Source organism: Zea mays, chromosome 9, assembly GCF_902167145.1.
Source record: "Zea mays cultivar B73 chromosome 9, Zm-B73-REFERENCE-NAM-5.0, whole genome shotgun sequence".
NCBI lineage: Eukaryota > Viridiplantae > Streptophyta > Magnoliopsida > Poales > Poaceae > Zea > Zea mays.
The window spans coordinates 101,223,531-101,242,010 of NC_050104.1; positions in this window are offsets into that span (position 1 = coordinate 101,223,531).

An 18,480-nucleotide genomic window follows, 5' to 3' on the forward strand; every position below is an offset into this window, starting at 1 on the left:
TCTTTTCCACACTCATAGCACTTGATTGGCTTAGGAGTTTGTTTTGCGTTGTATTGACTTGTTGCTTTCTTTTGCACAAAAGAATTGTATCCAATACCACTCTTATTATTTTTCATGACAATGTTCATGAGTAACTCATTTGGAAGGTATTGGCCTTTGTTGAACTTTTGTACACTTGTGGCAATATGTTCTTTCTCAAGCTTAAGTTTCTTGACTTCATCTCTAAGCCTCTCATTATCCACTGCCAACTCATTATTAACATCATTGCTTTCTATGGAAATTTTTCCTTTAGTGGTTGCATCTGTCAAGTACTTCTTCAACTTCTGGTTCTCTAGTGTCATGACTTAAACTTTTTCAATCAATTCATCAAGGAGACTAGACTGATCAACTTTGCTCAAATCATCACATGAGGTTGCTATATCAATCTTAACAACAGGGTTAATAGCCTCATGTGTATCACAAGATAAAAGCTCATTTGCAATAAGAAGATTATCATAATCTTATTGTAATCTTCCTTTATTTTGACAAGCCAATCTTTTAGCTCCCTATTTGCTTCATTTAATTTTTCACATTATTCTTTAGCATCTTTAAGGGAGGTCTCGAGCTCATTTTCGGTGGATGACATAGTTTTATTTTCTTCCTTCATTTCTTCACTGGCTTTAACAACTATGTCATACTTAGCAGTTAAGAACTCATTTTCATCTTTTAGCTTGTCACATTTAGCTTTGGACTTTCTAATGATTTGAGTATATTGCTTAAGCAAGTCAGCTAATTCATCATAAGTGGGAGAAGTGTTGGGGGTCTGCTTCTTCGCTGAAGGTCCCATAAGAAGAAACACCTTCGAAAGATGGACACAAAGCTGAAGCTATCAATCAGAGAGCTTCAGAGTATATTTCCAGATGCACCGACTTAAAGATGAAATGACCAATCAGCCCATGAAAGCTTGTATTATGATTGTAATCATTTGTAAAGGGTACGAATGTAATTTCTCACAGACTACGTCCTGTGCCTATAAATAGATGAACAGTACCCCTGAACTGTTCATGCTATCTTGTATTCACTCGTGCGCAACGCTAGGATTTTCACCTTCTGTCAAGCCGAAGGTATAAATGTAATTGAAATATTGCCTTTATATTGATCCAAATTTACATAATGAAGATATGTGGATGATGTTATATGATTATTCATATTATCTTTCATGGTTAACATGCTCTGTCTTTCATCAATATATACTGTGATCATGAAGCTACGTCTGTCATGACCTTCGTCCGAAGATCGTTATATCCTGAGGGAAATAATGTTTCGAAGGACGAAGGATATTAACATTTAACATTTTTGTGTTGCCTTGTTCTTAACTCATAGCATTTGAGAACAAGTCCCCAACATTGGCGCCCACCTCCGGTGAACTCACTTCCACTTTTGAACTGATGGCTTCGTTCAACAATCAAGCTGAAGTTGCTTCGGCTATGAAGCTGGTGCTCCCGATAACAGGCGGCTCATGCTCAGAACCGGCCAACAAGAAGCAGAAGAAGGAGGCTCAGAGAAGGGTGCAACATGTTGGGGTGCAGGGGCCCTTCATCAAGTCAAAATGGTCCCACATCCCAATCACCTTCTCCCAGGAGGACCTTCAGCTCAAGGATTACCCTCACAATGATGCTATGGTTATATCTTGTGTCATCAAGGGATTTCTGGTCCACAATGTTCTGGTTGATACAGGTAGTGCAGCGGATATCATATTTGTCAAAGCCTTCAGACAGATGCAAGAGCCAGAGGACAAGATTCATGATGCTACACACCCTCTTTGTGGCTTCGGAGGAAGGCAGATTGTAGCACTTGGCAAGATCACAATGCCAGTGACCTTCGGATTTGTCCGCAATACAAGGACTGAACATGTTGTGTTTGATATTGTTGACATGGAATACCCCTACAATGCAATCATTGGTCGTGGGACACTTAATGCTTTCGAAGCAATTCTTCATCCAGCATATCTATGCATGAAGATACCTTCGGAACAAGGGCCTATTGCTATTCATGGAAGTCAGGAAGCTGCCAGAAAGGCTGAGGGAAATTGGACAGACTCAAAAGCGATCCACAACATAGATGGAGCTGAAGCTTGTGAACAGTACAAGTACAGAAGAGAGAAGGCTGCTTCGACTGATCAGCCGAAGCCCGTGCTTCTATGTGAAGACATAGCAGAGCAGAAGGTATTGCTGGGGTCTCAATTATCTGAAGAGCAGGAGAAAACTTTGATAAGGTTTTTATTTAACAACAAAGATGTTTTTGCATGGTCGGCCAATGATCTCTGTGGTGTCAATAGGGACGTCATTGAACATTCACTCAATGTCGATCCATCCTTCAGGCCTAGAAAGCAAAGGCTTCGGAAAATGTCTGATGATAAAGCTGAAGGTGCTCGGAATGAAGTAAAAAGACTTCTCAGTGCTGGTGTCATCAGAGAGGTAAAATATCCAGAGTGGCTATCCAATACTGTTATGGTGAAGAAGGCCAATGGCAAATGGAGAATGTGTATTGACTTCACAGATCTTAACAAGGCATGTCCAAAGGACGAGTTTCCATTGCCAAGAATAGACTCTCTTGTAGATGCAGCAGCTTCTTCAAAGCTTATGAGTCTGCTGGATTGCTACTCCGGATATCATCAAATATGGATGAAGAAGGAGGATGAGCCGAAGACTATCTTCATAACTCCCAGTGGCACCTATTGTTATCTTCGGATGCCTGAGGGGCTCAAGAATGCTGGAGGAAGCTTCAGCAGAATGACAGCCAAGGTCCTTCACTCTCAGATAGGCAGAAATGTGCTAACATACGTTGATGATATCATAGTAAAAAGCACGAAGCAAGAAAATCATATTACTGATTTGCAGGAAACATTTGCTAATTTTAGGCAAGTTGGCCTGAAATTAAATCCAGAAAAATGTGTCTTTGGAGTGAAGAAGGGCAAGTTCCTTGGCTATCTAGTTTCAACGAAAGGGATCGAAGCTATCCTTCGGATGGAGCCGCCAAGCACAAAGAAGGGGGCCCAACGGCTAACGGTAAGACTAACATCTTTGAATCGATTTATATCCAGAACAGTAGAAAGAAATTTACCGTTCTTTGATGTACTAATGTCAGCCGAAGTTTTTCAATGGGGTCCAGTTCAACAGAAAGCCTTCGAAGAGCTGAAGCAATACTTGATTGATCTAACAACATTAACTCCACCTGTGCCAGGGGCTCCATTGCTTTTGTATGTGGCAGCTTCGCACTCTGCAGTGAGTGCGGCGCTTGTACAGGAGAAGCTTGAAGGACAAACTAAAAAGCAAGTCCCAGTGTACTTTGTCTCCGAAGTTCTAAGTTTATCAAAGAAAAATTATACATAATTGGAGAAGGTGTTGTATGCTGTGCTAATGACATCCAGGAAGCTTCGGCATTATTTTCAAGCATACCACATAACTGTTCCTTCATCACAGCCTCTGAAGGATATTATGAGGAATAGAGAAGCTACTGGAAGGATTGGAAAGTGGGCCACGGAGCTTAATGAATTCACCATTGACTACGTGCATAGATCTTCAATCCAATCCCAAGCGTTAGCAGATTTCATCGCTGATTGGACGCCAGGGGCTCACGAAGAAGAAATAAACAAAGATACCGAAGCTTGGACAATGTTCTGCGATGGTTCTTGGGGAACCTTCGGTGCAGGAGCAGCTGCGGTCCTAGTGGCACCTTCAAAAGTCAAAACATGTTATGTAGCCAAATTGGATTTCAGTTGCACAAATAATATTGCTGAGTACGAAGCACTTCTGTTGGGACTTTGGAAGTTAAGGGCAATGGGAATAAGAAGGGCCATCCTAAAGACTGACTCTCAAGTTATTTCTGGCCATGTGGACAAAAGTAGCAAGGCAAGAGATCCGAAACGCAAAAAATATCTGGATACAGTTCGAAGGTTGGAGGCTTCTTTCGAAGGTTTTTCTGTCAAGAATATTCCAAGAGGTGAAAATGAGCATGCAGATTTGCTAGCCAAATCAGCGGCTCAGGGGCTCCCTTTGCCTTCAGAAGTATTTTTTGAAACAATAAAGGCACCTTCGGTTGAACTCATGGAGAGAGCAGTACTTACTATTTCTCCAGTACACATTGAAGATTGGAGGACTGAAATTATATCTTTCCTCCAAGGCAATTGTCTTTCAAGTGACGAAGCTTATAACAAGAGAATGGAGGCAAGGACAAGACCATATGTGATAATAGAAGGGGAATTGTATAAACATGGAGTCTGTTCCCCACTCCTCAAGTGTTTATCAAGAGCCGAAGGTATTGAATTAATGAAAGAGATACACGCAGGTCTGTGTGCATCTCACATTGGGTCTAGGCCCTTGCTGGGAAAAGTTTTTCGACAAGGATTTTACTGGCCGAAGGCAGCTTCGGATGCGGCAGAGCTAGTCCAAAAATGTGAAGGTTGTCAAAAATGTGCAAGAGACCAGAAGCAACCTTCATCTCTCACTCAGTTAATACAGCCCACTTGGTCATTGCAAAGATGGGGCCTTGATTTGCTTGGCCCTCTTCCACCATCACAAGGCAATTTAAAATATGTTGTGGTGGCGGTAGAATATTTTTCCAAGTGGATTGAAGCGAAGCCTTTGGCCACAATAACTTCGGTCACAGTCCAGAAATTCTTCTGGCAAAACATTGTTTGTCGCTTCAGCGTGCCGAAGGCTATCACTGTAGACAATGGAACACAGTTTGATGCCGAAGCTTTCAAGGAATTCTGTGATCAGATTGGCACAAAGATTCATTTTGCATCAGTCAGACATCCAAAGTTAAATGGACTTGTCGAAAGAGCAAATGGCATTATAATGACGGGAATAATGAAGCTAATCTTCAATCAGCCTAGAGGAAAGTGGCCAGATGAGTTGATTAAAGTGGTGTGGAGCCACAATACAACAATATCAAGGTCAACAGGTTTTACACCATTCAAGTTATTGTTTGGTGACGAAGCTATAACCCCAGAAGAAGCTAAAGCAGGGTCAATTAGAACAGTAGCTTCGGCAGAGGACGAAGCTGATTATTCTGTGGAAAAAGATGCTATAGAAGGGACCAGACTTCAGACTGTGGAGAATATCAATAAATACCAAGCTGAAACAACAAAATGGCATGACAGAAAAGTTCGGCTAAAAAACATTAAGCCAGGGCATTTCATACTTCGGAGAGTGGCCAATCCGGACACAGTAGGCAAGTTACAGCTTAAGTGGGAAGGACCCTTTCTGGTGGTATCTTCGTCAAGACCCGGTTCTTATAGATTAAAGGATATGGACGACAACGACATTCCTAGATCTTGGAATGCGGATGAGCTTCGGCGATATTATGTGTAACTTAATGTAATCTTCTTCATTTTTCCTATGGTACCCTTTTCCTTTCCAAAGGGGGGGAAAGGTTTTTAATGGGGCCATAGTTTGTAATTTTTCCTCTCTTATTTAGCTCTACGAGAGCAAAATCCCCAAAATATGTAAATGTAAAATCTAAGCATGCACCATCGAGTGCAGAGAAAAAGGAAAAAACAGGGAGAAGCTTGAAAGTCGTCCCTAAGGGGATGCAGAGCACGACAAAGCTACAAAAAAGCTGTTCCCAAGGGAGCGCAGCGTAAGTTTTCTGCTCAAAAGTCGTTCCTAAGGGAATGCAGAGCCAAATACTGCCGAAATATAAGGTGAAGCGCGAAAAGTCAACGCGAATACCGCCGAAATAGAAGGCGAAGAAGTTCAAAAGACGTTTCTAAGGGGATGCAGAACTTACACCGAAAAATAAGCGGTGAAGCCGAAAAATAAGCGGCAAAGAGACTTCAGTCATTCCCAAGGGAATGAAGGTTATGATTGTGGCTTCGTATGTTTGTGTTTGGACATTCATTTGCACGTCACATTACATCATACATTTCATTCATAAACATTCATTTAGACATACATAGGATCATCATCATCATATCATACAGACACAGCTTCGGCTATAAGGATAAGGCTTCGGCAAAAAGAAAAGAAGCAGTTTCATGCTTCGTTGTGTACGAAAAGAAGGGAAGGTGTTTTAGCCTTCGGCTCAAAAAAATGCAAGTTTCGTTCACATCAAAGCAGTTCATACATGGACGAAAAGGTAGAAATATATTACAAGGTATGGACAAATTTTACAGCATAAGTATCTGATTTTTAAATTACAATATTTTTTACAAGGATAATACAAGATTTTTCCTAGAGTATTTCTCGCAGCAAGGTCTTTAGCTTCATCATCATTAAGCTTCGGATCACCTGTCAAGCTTCGGCTCACTGTTCCTCAGCTTCGTCATCCTGTACATATCAAAGCGATATGAGAAAAGTGCAAATTTCAAGAAGAAGGTAAAGCAACAGGCACAAATTTCTTACCGGCTTAAGGTGGCTTCGAGCTTCGTCGCAAGCCATGTCTCGCCCGCCCTTCGTCCAGATTTGCGTTATGAATCTATTTCTTATGCTTCAAGCCAGGCTGGGGATATCAATTAAATCTCCCGGTGATAAGGTGAAGTTTGGTCTATTAACAATTTTCCCATGTGTGCAACCAGATTTCATGAAGGCAACAGCTGTGCCCCGAGAAGCTAGCATGGCACAGAAATCGCCGTGTCCAGCTATAACTTCATCAAGAGCATCAACTTCACCCTCAATGTGTTCGAAGGTCCCTGGCAGGTCTTCAACCGAAGGATTGAATTTCTCAGAGCTGGCTCCAACCGAGTTGAAAACCTGCTTTAGCCGCTGCACGCATCGGTTGCCGAAGTCTAGACATTTACCTTGAAGCTCTTTTAGTGATTTCTGCAAATTTGAACTCTTTTCGACTTTAGCCTCAAACTTCGCATCAAATTTCTGCTTTTCTTGTTTGAAGCTTTCCAACTTTGAGAGGAGTTCACTATTCAATTTTACAATTTTAGCTTCAGCTTCTGCCAGTAAACCCTCCACTGTTTGAAGTTCGAAATCTTTCTTTTCAAGAGCTATTGCATGATCTTTTATTTTGCTCTCTAAATCTTCAATTATAACCTCATGTTTTTTGTCTTCAAGGTCCTGTTGCATCTTCAAAGCTTTGCTTAACATCATACTCTGTGCAAAAACAACCTTCGTCGTTAAAACAATGAAAAGCTGAAGAAAAGTTTTTACCTTGAAATTAGAATAGAACAAACTACCGACGATATGCTGTCGTCGGTAGCGGCTGATATCGGCCTCAAGCTTCGAGAAACCAATACTCTTCGACAGAGTACTGATAACCTTCGCTCCAGTTTGGTCTTGGAGGCAACCTAAGCTTTCATCGTCAATGCCGCCGAAGAGCAGAGCTCCTGGTTTGTAACCACAAGATATCGCATAATCTTTCAATTCTTCTTTCTCAACTTCAGATAACACCTGACCAATTATGTTCTGAAAATCGAAGTCCTTTTCCTCCGAAGTATCTTCAACTTTTCCCTTTTCTTTTCCAGGCACTGTGGCCAGGGTTTCTTCAGTGGCTGGAGCAGCTTCTTCTGCGGCCATATTCAGGAGCATTTTATCAATATCAGAAAATGTGCTCTCTAGATTTGTATCTTCGGCAGTTTCGACTTCGGCAATTCCAGCCTCGGTGGGTGCAGCTTCGGCAGCAGGAGCGCTCTCGACAGCTGGTGTTTTTGACGCCGAGGCCGGCAGAGGTGTTTCTTCAATAGCTTCGATCACATGAATAATTCTCCATTTTTTCGGCCCAGCAGGCTTCTTCGCTACCGAGGGCTCCTGTTCCTTCTGTAAAAGCTTCGTCAGATGTGGCCCCAGTGGGCTTAGCTTGATAGGCAAGGATTCAGTCATTACCTTCAGAATTTCTTCCACGTCGGCAGCAGAAGGTGTTGAAGGAGTCTCTTCTTCTATATCAGTCGCCTTCTGCTTCGGAGCCGCAGCTTTCCTTTTCTTCGAAGCAACTGCCTTCGGCTCAGCGCTCAATTTTCTCTTCTTCAGAATTTCTTCATCTTCTTTAACCATTCTACCAGCTTGTCTGCCCACAACACTAACAATTCTTTTTCTTTTTTGCCCTTCGGCGCCCTTGTTTAATCGCTCATAGTCTGGATATTCAAAATTCAGGCCATCCATTACCCGATTCAATCTTCGCTTCGGACGGGCGCCGGAGGCTGCAGTCATCAATTGATCTTCTTTTTTCGTATAATTGCCCAAGATCTCATTGCACATAACTTCAATTGTATCTAACCATTCTTGGCAGGGTTCTTTGAAGTGTTTCTTGAACTAAAAATGATAGGACAGTCGAACAAGTTCATTCTTCCTCTTCTCTCCTTTAAGCTTCGGCATACCCCATTCCCTTAGCGTTGGGAATACTCTGTTGGCTAAGTATTCCTGAACTAAATCTCTAGTACCAATATGTTCAGATACGATTCTAAATTCGCCCACAGCATCTGGGCATGGTGCCCCCGACGTCATGTTGCACTGAGGCCTAGTCAACCCGAAGGTTAGTTCCAGCGGGCTCTGAACTAGCTTCTCCTTTTTCTCATCAATTTTAACATAAAACCATTCAGTTTTCCAACCGGTCGGCCACTTAGTGCGGTAGCTAACCACCGGTGTCTTCATGTCTTTGCGGTATGCAAAATTATAATAGCCAAAGTTCTCGTGCAGTCCATCCTCCCTAGCCTTCGTCTGATAGTGAAGTTCGTGTACTCGGCAGAAGGCTTTGGCAAGCGGCTCGGCTCCTTGGATTCGGAGAGCCCAGATAAACACGTTGAGCCTAACAATAGCGTTAGGAGTCAGCTGATGAAGATAAATCTCAAAATTTTCCAGCACATCTGCAATCATTCCGTGCATGGGAAACCTCAACCCTGCTTTGAAGAAGCTTTTAAAAACTACAACTTCATCATTTTTTGGTTTCGGGATGGTCTCCTCCCCGCCAAAGCGAATCAACTTCTTTTCGGCTTCCCCGAAGTAGCCTAGCTTCGTCATCATGGCCATATCAGCTTCGGACATAGTCGATTTCTCAAAATCCAAATGGCTAGGCTTGGATGGCATAGTAGTGTTGTAATCAATCTCTTCTTCACCAAGATCGCCCTCTTCAATATCTGCCTGCTCGGCTTCAGCAGTAGATGCACCTTCGTCAGAACCGCCCTCCGTCACAACCAGTCCAGACCGCCTCATAACTTCGAAAATTGGCGCAGTCTCAGTAGGTTCGGTCTCCTCTTCGTCACGGGTTATCCTAGCTGTCGAGCGCACCCTGGCCATTTGATGCTGAATTTCTTGCGTTTTGGCAAAGTTGAATGTTTTTTGTTTATTCCGAAGCTCTCTCTCTCTTGTGACGAAGCTAAAGCAAAACGATGCTTCGATTAAGAATACAGTAAATGAGCTTCGGCTATGGTCAAATTTTTCGGCAGCACAACAGAACAATGGCAGTAAATGCTGAGGTAACTTCACACCTACCCGTCTGTTTATATAGTGCTGCAGGTGGGAAGGTGAATCGTTAAGCCGCTCGCACCCGCCGAACAGTCGCCCGCACCCACTGACCAGTGGACCGTAGTGCCCAAGAAGATGAATCACCAAATCGCGCATACCCGTTCTATATATGGTGGGACCGCCTTTCACTCGGAATATTTAAATTGTTTCTTGACAACGAGCTAAGGGAAGGTGTTTTTTGGACCTTCGGCATTCCTAAGCCCGAGAGAGTTTTTCACGGGTCGAGCTCGTCACAAAAAACGATCTGGCACCGTGAAGGGGCTACTGTTGGGGGTCTGCTTCTTCGCCGAAGGTCCCATAAGAAGAAACACCTTTGAAAGATGGACACAAAGCCGAAGCTATAAATCAGAGAGCTTCAGAGTATATTTCCAGATGCACCGACTTAAAGATGAAATGACCAATCAGCCCATGAAAGCTTGTATTATGATTGTAATCATTTGTAAAGGGTACGAATGTAATTTCTCACAGACTGCGTCCTGTGCCTATAAATAGATGAACAGTACCCCTGAACTATTCATGCTATCTTGTATTCACTCGTGTGCAACGCTAGGATTTTCACCTTCTGTCAAGCTGAAGGTATAAATGTAATTGAAATATTGCCTTTATATTGATCCAAGTTTACATAATGAAGATATGTGGATGATGTTATATGATTATTCATATTATCTTTCATGGTTAACATGCTCTGTCTTTCATCAATATATACTGTGATCATGAGGTACGTCTGTCATGACCTTCATCCGAAGATCGTTATATCCTGAGGAAAATAATGTTTCGAAGGACGAAGGATATTAACATTTAACATTTTTGTGTTGCCTTGTTCTTAACTCATAGCATTTGAGAACAAGTCCCCAACAAGAAGCATATTCATCATCACTATCACTATCACAATCATCAACAATATCATTTTCAAGTTGTACCTTTCGTTCACCTTTATCCATGAGGCATAGGTGTGAAGTAGATGAAGGTGATGGTGGTGGTGAAGAGAAATCCCCAGCGATGGCGGCAACCTTTTCATCATTTTCTTCTTCACTTGAAGAAGACCCGCTTGAGGATTTAATGTCAGTGAGCCAATCACCAACAATATATGCTTTTCCATTCTTCTTTTTGTGAAACCTCTTGTGCTTGCCTTCTTTTCGCTTGAAGAACTTCTTTTCTTTCTTCTCACCATCATTTTCATCATCTTTCTTGCCCTTAAACTTGTTTTTCTTGGGCTTGTTGCATTGATGAGCAAGATGACCAAGTTCTCCACAATTGTAGCAATCCATCTCGGAGATGGGCTTTCTCTTGCTATAGAAAAACTTCTTCTTTCTTGAATCAAACTTGATGCCTTCTCGAATGAGTTTCTTCAACACCTTTGTTGTCTTCCTCACCATCAAGGCAATATTTGTATCAAGATCATCATCACTTGCGGATTCTTCGTCAACTTGCATTTTGGCCTTGCCTTTCTTTTCTTGACTAGCTTTGAGAGCCAAATCTTTTCTCTTAGAGGAAGACCCATCCTTGTCATTGATGTACATATATATTTTATGAGCATTGATCTTTCCCAATATTTGAGTTGGTGTAGTGATGGAAATATCCATTTGGTATAGCACGGTGACAATGTGTCCATACTTCTCCATTGGCAAGACACTAAGAATTTTTCTCACAACATCCGGTTGTGAAATTTTAGTGAGTCCCAAACCATTGACTTCCTCTACAAGAATATTACGTCGTGAGTACATATCATTTGCATTCTCATTGGCAAGCATTCCAAAAGAATTTAATTTTTTCATGGCAATATGATATCTTTTCTCACGCTCACTTTTGGTTCCTTCATGTAGATCACAAATATCTAACCACAAATCATGAGCATTTTTGTGATTTCTTACTCTATTGAATTCATCCTTGCAAAGGCCCCTAAAAAGAGTGTTTTGGCCTTAGCATTCCATTTTTCATAATTGTACTCATCACCTACAAGATTTGTGGCATCTCTAGGTTAGGGGAACCCTTGGGTGGCGACTTTATAGACACCAATGTCTATAGCCTCTAAATAAGCTTCCATACGAATTTTCCAATATGGAAAATCGTCACCATCAAAAACAGGAAGAGGTCCATCCCCGCAGGACATCGCTACTCTAGCGGTTAATCTAAACTAGGAGCAACCTGCCTCTGATACCAATTGAAATGATCATGATGCCCAAGGGGAGGGGGTGAATTGGGCTTTTCTAAAATTCTAACAAAAATTAAATAGGCTTTGTGGGGCTTGCAATGCACTAGCAATGAATACAAGTGAATGTGGGCAACAAGACACTAAATGTGGTTGGTGGAGGGGGTATAAATAGCCCCAACCACCAAAACTAGATGATATTGTAGGTTACTGTGCATTGGCGAACCGGACAGTCCGGTGCGCCATCGGTGCGCCAACGGTGCACTGCATCGGCTAGTTCTGACAGCTACAACGCACCGGACAGTGAACAATCGTTGCTCTCGGGTTTACTTGGGGCAGAGGGGCTGCCCCGGGGCAGCCTGGGTCCACTGTCAAGGGTCACACCGGACAGTCCGGTGTACACCAGACTGTCCGGTTCTCCTATGACAACAAAGCCAGTTTCTTTTTCTTTGGTTTTTCTAACCCGATTTCATTCTAACTCGTGAGTGTGTTATAGAGTGACACCTAGTACTAGTTGTGAGTGTGAACATGCACCAACACTACACTAGAATTCTCTTGGTCAAACTACTCATCCATAACCCCTCTTTATAGTACAGCTAAAATAAAAATAGAAGACCTAACTCTATACAAAGTGTCCACAACTCCTTCGACACTCGGAATATGTAGACCTTCATCTTTTGATTCGCCTTTTTCAACCGTCACTTCAAGTTCTCATATAAGGGATTGTTTTCACAGTTGCAACACAACCACCTGTAGTGCGACCTAACTTACCATTTGCTCTGCAAAACACACGTTAGTCACATATAATTTTATGTTTACATTAGTCACTAAAACCAACCAGGGGCCTAGATGCTTTCACATACCATGCTCTTGGGGCTTGCTTAAGTTAGTAGATCACCTTAGAGAGCTTATACACATGGTCAGGGTACCTGTCATCATCGAAGCTAGGGGGTTGCTCCACGTACATCTCCTCCTTGATTGGCTCGTTGAGGAAGGCGCTCTTTACGTCCATTTGATACAACTTAAAGAAATGGTGAGCAACATAAGCTAATAAAATTTGAATAGATTCAAGCCTAGCTACAGGAGCAAAAGTCTTCTCAAAATTCAAACCTGTGACTTGGGCATAACCTTTTCCCACAAGTCTCGCCTTGTTTCTTGTCACCACCACATACTCATCTTGTTTGTTGTGGAACACCCACTTGGCTCCCACAACATTTTGCTTTGAATGTGTCACCAGGCTCCAGACTTCATTTCTCTTAAAGTTGTTGATCTCTTCCTGCATGACCATCACCCAATCCAGATCTTGCAAGGCTTCTTCTACCCTGAAAGACTCAATAGAAGAAACAAAGGAGTAGTGTACAAAAAAATTAGCAATACATGAATGCGTAGTAACTCCCTTGCTGATGTCACCGAGGATTTGATCCACTGGATGATCCCTTTGAATGTTTGTGTGGACCTGAATTGGAGGTGTATGTGGTTCTTCTTCCTCCTCTTTGTCATTTTGTTCTTGTGCTCCCCATTGATCCATGCAATCGTCTTGAGGTACATATTTCTCATCTAGAGTTGGGGGTTGCACCATCATTGAGGATGAAGGTTGATCTTGCACTTGTTGTTCCTATGGCTGCACATAGCCTATCGCCTTAGTCCTCATTGCGGCTGTTAGAACTTCGTTCTCATCTATGTCATCAATATCAACTCGCTCTCTTGGAGAGACATTAGTTTCATCAAATACAACGTCAGTAGTGACTTCAACTAAACCCGAAGATTTGTTGAAGACCCTATATGCCTTTGTATTTGAACCATAACCAAGTAAAAACCCTTCAAGGGGTTTGGGAGCAAACATTGAATGGCTACATCTCTTAACCAAAATGTAGCATTTGCTCCCAAATACAAAAAAAAATATGAAACATTGGGTTTGTTATCGGTTAGGAGCTCGTATGTTGTCTTCTTGAAGAGGCGATGAAGATAGAGGCGGTTTGTGGCATGGCAAGCCATATTCACGGCTTCCGACCAAAACCGTTCTGGCGTCTTATATTCTCCCAGCATAGTTCTCGCCATGTCGCTCCTGATTTTTCACCTTTAGCTCAAACTCATTTTGAGCCCACCTTAAGAAGTGCTTGAGGGTTCCTAGGGTTTCAGATTTATCCTGTAAAAAGAATATTGTAACACCCTAAAACCTATTTAGGCAATTAGAAAAGTTCTTCAAACAATAAGCCCCCACTCGGTACAACTCAATACAACGATGCACACAAGCACCAGGGGTAGAGTGTCTATTCCATACAAGTAATCTTTAGGTAGAACCTTGTTGGGACTTGTTCTCAAATGCTAAGAGTCAAGAACAAGGCAACACAGAGTATTAAATGTTAATGCCCTTCGTCCTTCGAAGCATTATTCCCCTTAGGATATAACGATCTTCGGACGAAGGTCATGAAGGATATACCTTCGTGATCAAAGTTATAAGATAATGAAAGATGAAATATATGAAACATGAAACATGAAAGATAATATAAACAAGCACATAATATCATCCATATATTTCATCATACAAACTTGAATATTAAAATACAATATTTAATTACATTTATACCTTCGATTTGACAGAAGGCAAGAATCCAAGTATTGCGTGTGAGCGATTACAAGATAGCTTGCACAGTACGGGGGTACTGTTCATCTATTTATAGGCACAGCCTGTGAGATATTACATTCATGTCCTTTACAAAAGATTACGATTATGACACAGACTCTCATGGATCAATCGGTCATTTCATCTTTAAGTCGGTGCAATCCTTCGTCTTGAGATATGCCATTATGCCGAAGCTTTATGGATAATAGCTTCGGCACTGCTTTTGAGAGGATCTGCCGAAGGTGTTTCTTCTTACAGGATCTTCGGCGACGAAGCATACCCCCAACAGTAGCCCCTTCGCGGTGCTAGATCGTTTTTCGTAACGAGCTTGATCCGTGAAAAAGTCTCCTAGGCTTCGGAGAGCCGAAGATCCGAAAAACACCTTTCCTGAGCTTGTTGCCGAGAAACGATCACAATATTCCGAGCGTGAAATGGTCCCACCATGCAACGAGTACGCTTGTCCTGGCGATTCACCTTCTCGGGTTCTATGGCCCACCATTCAGTGAGTGCGGGCGACTGTTCGTCCGGTGCGGAAGACTTGACGATTCACCTTCCCACCTGCGGCACTATATAAATAGACGGGTAGGTGTGAAGTTACCATAGCATTCATTGCTATTGCACTGTTTTGCTGCCAAAAATTTGACCATAGCCGAAGCTTGTTCATCGCACTCAACCGAAATACCACTGTTGGTTTTGCTTTGTCACAAAAGGAAGAGCTTCGGGAAAATTAAAAAAGTCAACAAATTCATAAAAAATTGTGAGGAATTCATCATCAAATGGCAAGGGTACGTTCCACTGCTAGGGTTACACGTGACGGAGAAGAAGCTGAAGCTGCTGAAACCGCTCTGATTTCCGAAGTGATGAAACGGTCGGGGCTGGTAGTGTCGGAGGATGTTTCTGATGAAGGTGCACTTGCCACTGAAGCTGAGCATGTTGATGCTGATGAAGGTGAATCTAAAGATGATTACAGTGCCCTGCCATCTAAATCCAACCACCTGGAGTTTGGGAGGTCCAATGTTACCGAAGATGATATGCCTAAGTTGATGAAGTTAGGCTATTTTAGTGAAGCCAAAAAGAAGCTGATTCGCTTTGGCGGAGAGGAAATTACTCCGAAGCCAGAAAAGGATGAGGTAGTAGTCTTTAAAAGCTTCTTTAAAGCAGGATTAAGATTTCCTTTGAATGAGATGATTGCGGATGTTTTGGAGAAGTTTGGGATTTATCTTCATCAGCTAACTCCTAACGCCATCGTTAGGCTTAGTGTAGCATCCCAAAAATTCAAATCTTGAAATTTTCTCAAACTCGCTCTAAATTCAAAATGAATTTCAAATTTCATTTCAAAATGTTTGTTTGCGAGTTGATATCAACAAATAAAATATAGTGGTCTATATTCTTTAAAAACTCCTCCTCAAAATATCCTACAATTATTTCCCCAGTGATCACCCTCGAATTCTTTCCAGAAATACCGCCCAGATATTTCCCGAGTAATCCCCTCAAGTTCTTTCCAGAAATACTATCCAAATATTCCACCGATATATCTCCAAGTATTTTCTTCCTCAGAAATACCTTCAGAATCATTTTTCAAGTCCCTCCAAATATTTTCTTCATAACTTTCCTCATGCTCATACGTATACGTATGCCTCCGGTGTCATACGTTGAGCTCTACAAGCTAATTACACTCATGTAAGACAAATCCATGCTAATCTCCCACTAATCCTCTCATCCTCCCACTAATCCTCTCATCCCTCCCCCTAATCCCCCCATCATGGCTATAAATAGAGGGGCAAGGGCCTCCTCTCATCCCACCTCAAGCCATTTCATGGCAACTCTCTTCCCCCCCCCACACACACACCCACTCCATGTTCCACACAAAGCACACACTAGCACAAGGATCGTTCGGTCGTTCTTCGATCGGTCGTCCCCCTATTCTTAGTTTGTTCATTCGTTCGTCCGATCGTTCGTCCGATCGTTCATGGTTCGTTCGTCCGATCGTTCGATCGTTCGTCCGTTCGTTTGTCCAACTAATCTTTTTCCTGTCATTATGCTGCCGAAATTCCGATCATTCGTTCGTTCGATCATTCGATCGTTCATCGTTCGTTCATAGTTCCTATTCATCGTTCATCGTTCATTCATAGTCCCTATTCATCGTTCTTCCAGATAATCTTTGTCCTGCCGTTATGCTGCCGAAATTCCGATCGTTCATTCATCCGGTCATTCGATCGTTCGTCCGTTCATTCATAGTTCATATTCATCGTTCATCGTTCGTTCATCGTCACTATTCATCGTTCATCGTTCGTTCATACGAACTATTCACATCACTATTTACCATTACTATTCATCGATTATCCGATCGCCCCAAATTTCAACTACTCATCTGTCATGCTGTCCAGTCCACCTAAGACTAGCTAGACCAATATTTCAGTCATACGAACTCTGGTGACTGTGATTTTCCTTCCAGTAGGGAACTTCCCATCTGGTCACCCATCCCAGGTTTCTCCAAGTTGAGCACGCTTAACTTTGAGATTCCTTCAAACCAGGCTTCCAAACTCAGATTCCAATAATTCTCGTTTCTAAATTCTTATCAAACTATTCCCTATCCAACCATGTCATCCCTTAAGCATGGTCCATATTCCAGAAAACTCCCAAAATACTCTTGTCCCATATTTTGCCTATAACTCTCCTGTTCATACTAAGTCAGACAATTCATTCATCACTATTCTCACCAACAGTGAACTTCACTGTGCTACACCACATACACCCAGCTATAAATACACCCAGCTACCCTCTCCCTCTCCACACACACTCAACATCCTCAGCCAAGGCAAACACCCCACCCACTCAGTTACTCCGCTCTGCCGGCTACACGCATAGTGTTGCTTCGCCTCTAGTTCACCCTCCTGGTAAGCACCTCCGCTCCACCACCAATAATATCACAACACCACATGACACAGATTCTACTCAAGACTCTACCCATCCATATATCGCTATTCTGACCACTATACTAAATATTTGTTGGTATACTTGCTGGTTTGTATGTTTGCTTGTTCATATTGCATAGTTATCGAAGCGTTTGTGTCGTCTCGTGGATGCCAGATCTGCAAGTTTACGCCAGGCGGTGGAGCCAAAAGCCAGTTCCGCGAGCTCTCCTTCCCCCTTTGCCGGATAAGCACGGCAAGCTCACCGGATCCCTTTGATGCATAAATTACCTATGATTTTTCAACCACAACCCTCAGCCTGTTATTTTATGCATGATATGATTTTGAGACAAGTTATTATGGCCACCCAGCCGCTTGCTGCAATCAATTCTTGATATATTTATTACAAATGATTTGAGAAAAGGTGCGAGTTTTCAAAAGAAAATGCTTTTCAAAATGTGTATGATGAAGGGTTTTCACCCTTATCACCTTTGAGTAGGGATGATCAGAGACTCCCTGGTTTAGGGGAGGGCCTAAGGTGATGGCTCAGCTGGTTTAGGCATGAGCAGAAGGATTGTCCCCTCATATAAGGACTGGTTTGTCATCCTTCACTACCTGTACTCATGATAAGTACAACCACTCGAGATTGTGTGGGCAGTCACTCAATCTAAACTCGTACGGTTCAAACTCAGGGTTATGAAGGCTGGGGAGCACCGGGAGGATAAGGAGGGGGAATGTTTTGTCCGGTTTGGACATGGCGGTGGCCTGACTCCTGGTATAACCGTTAAGGTAGGGACGTGCGAGGAAAGAAAGAGATTCGGATTCGGGTCTCACTAGCTATGAGATCGCAGAGCCGGACTAGTGGGTAAAGTGTACACCTCTGGGCAGAGTTTGAAAACCTATTTGAATAGTCTGTGTCCACGGGAATGGACGAGTCTGGCGTGGTATGGCAATTAGTGTTTTGTTTTCAAAAAAAGGGTGCGTTTGAGAAAAGTGGTTTTTAAAAGGTCCGGCGATTGAGCCGTGAGCTATGGTGGACGGGAAGTCCAGTAGCTGCTTTTGAAAATAAAAACCAGTGGAAACTGCTGAGATACCTGGATGGTTTAGTTTAGGGGATTTTGTTCTATACTGAAAAACTTCCTGCTCCTTTTGGAGAGGATGCGCTTTGCAAAATACAAAATGTTTTTCAAAACAACCCTGCATAAAATATTGATGTTTCTGCAAAATATCCTGAGCTCCACATATTCCATGCATTATATCTGATTTCCCCATTCCGCGGGTGAAGGTGGGTGTCAGTGTTTTGGGTCCGACCGCACACCCAGGGTTACCCCTCAAGGTGCTTTTAGA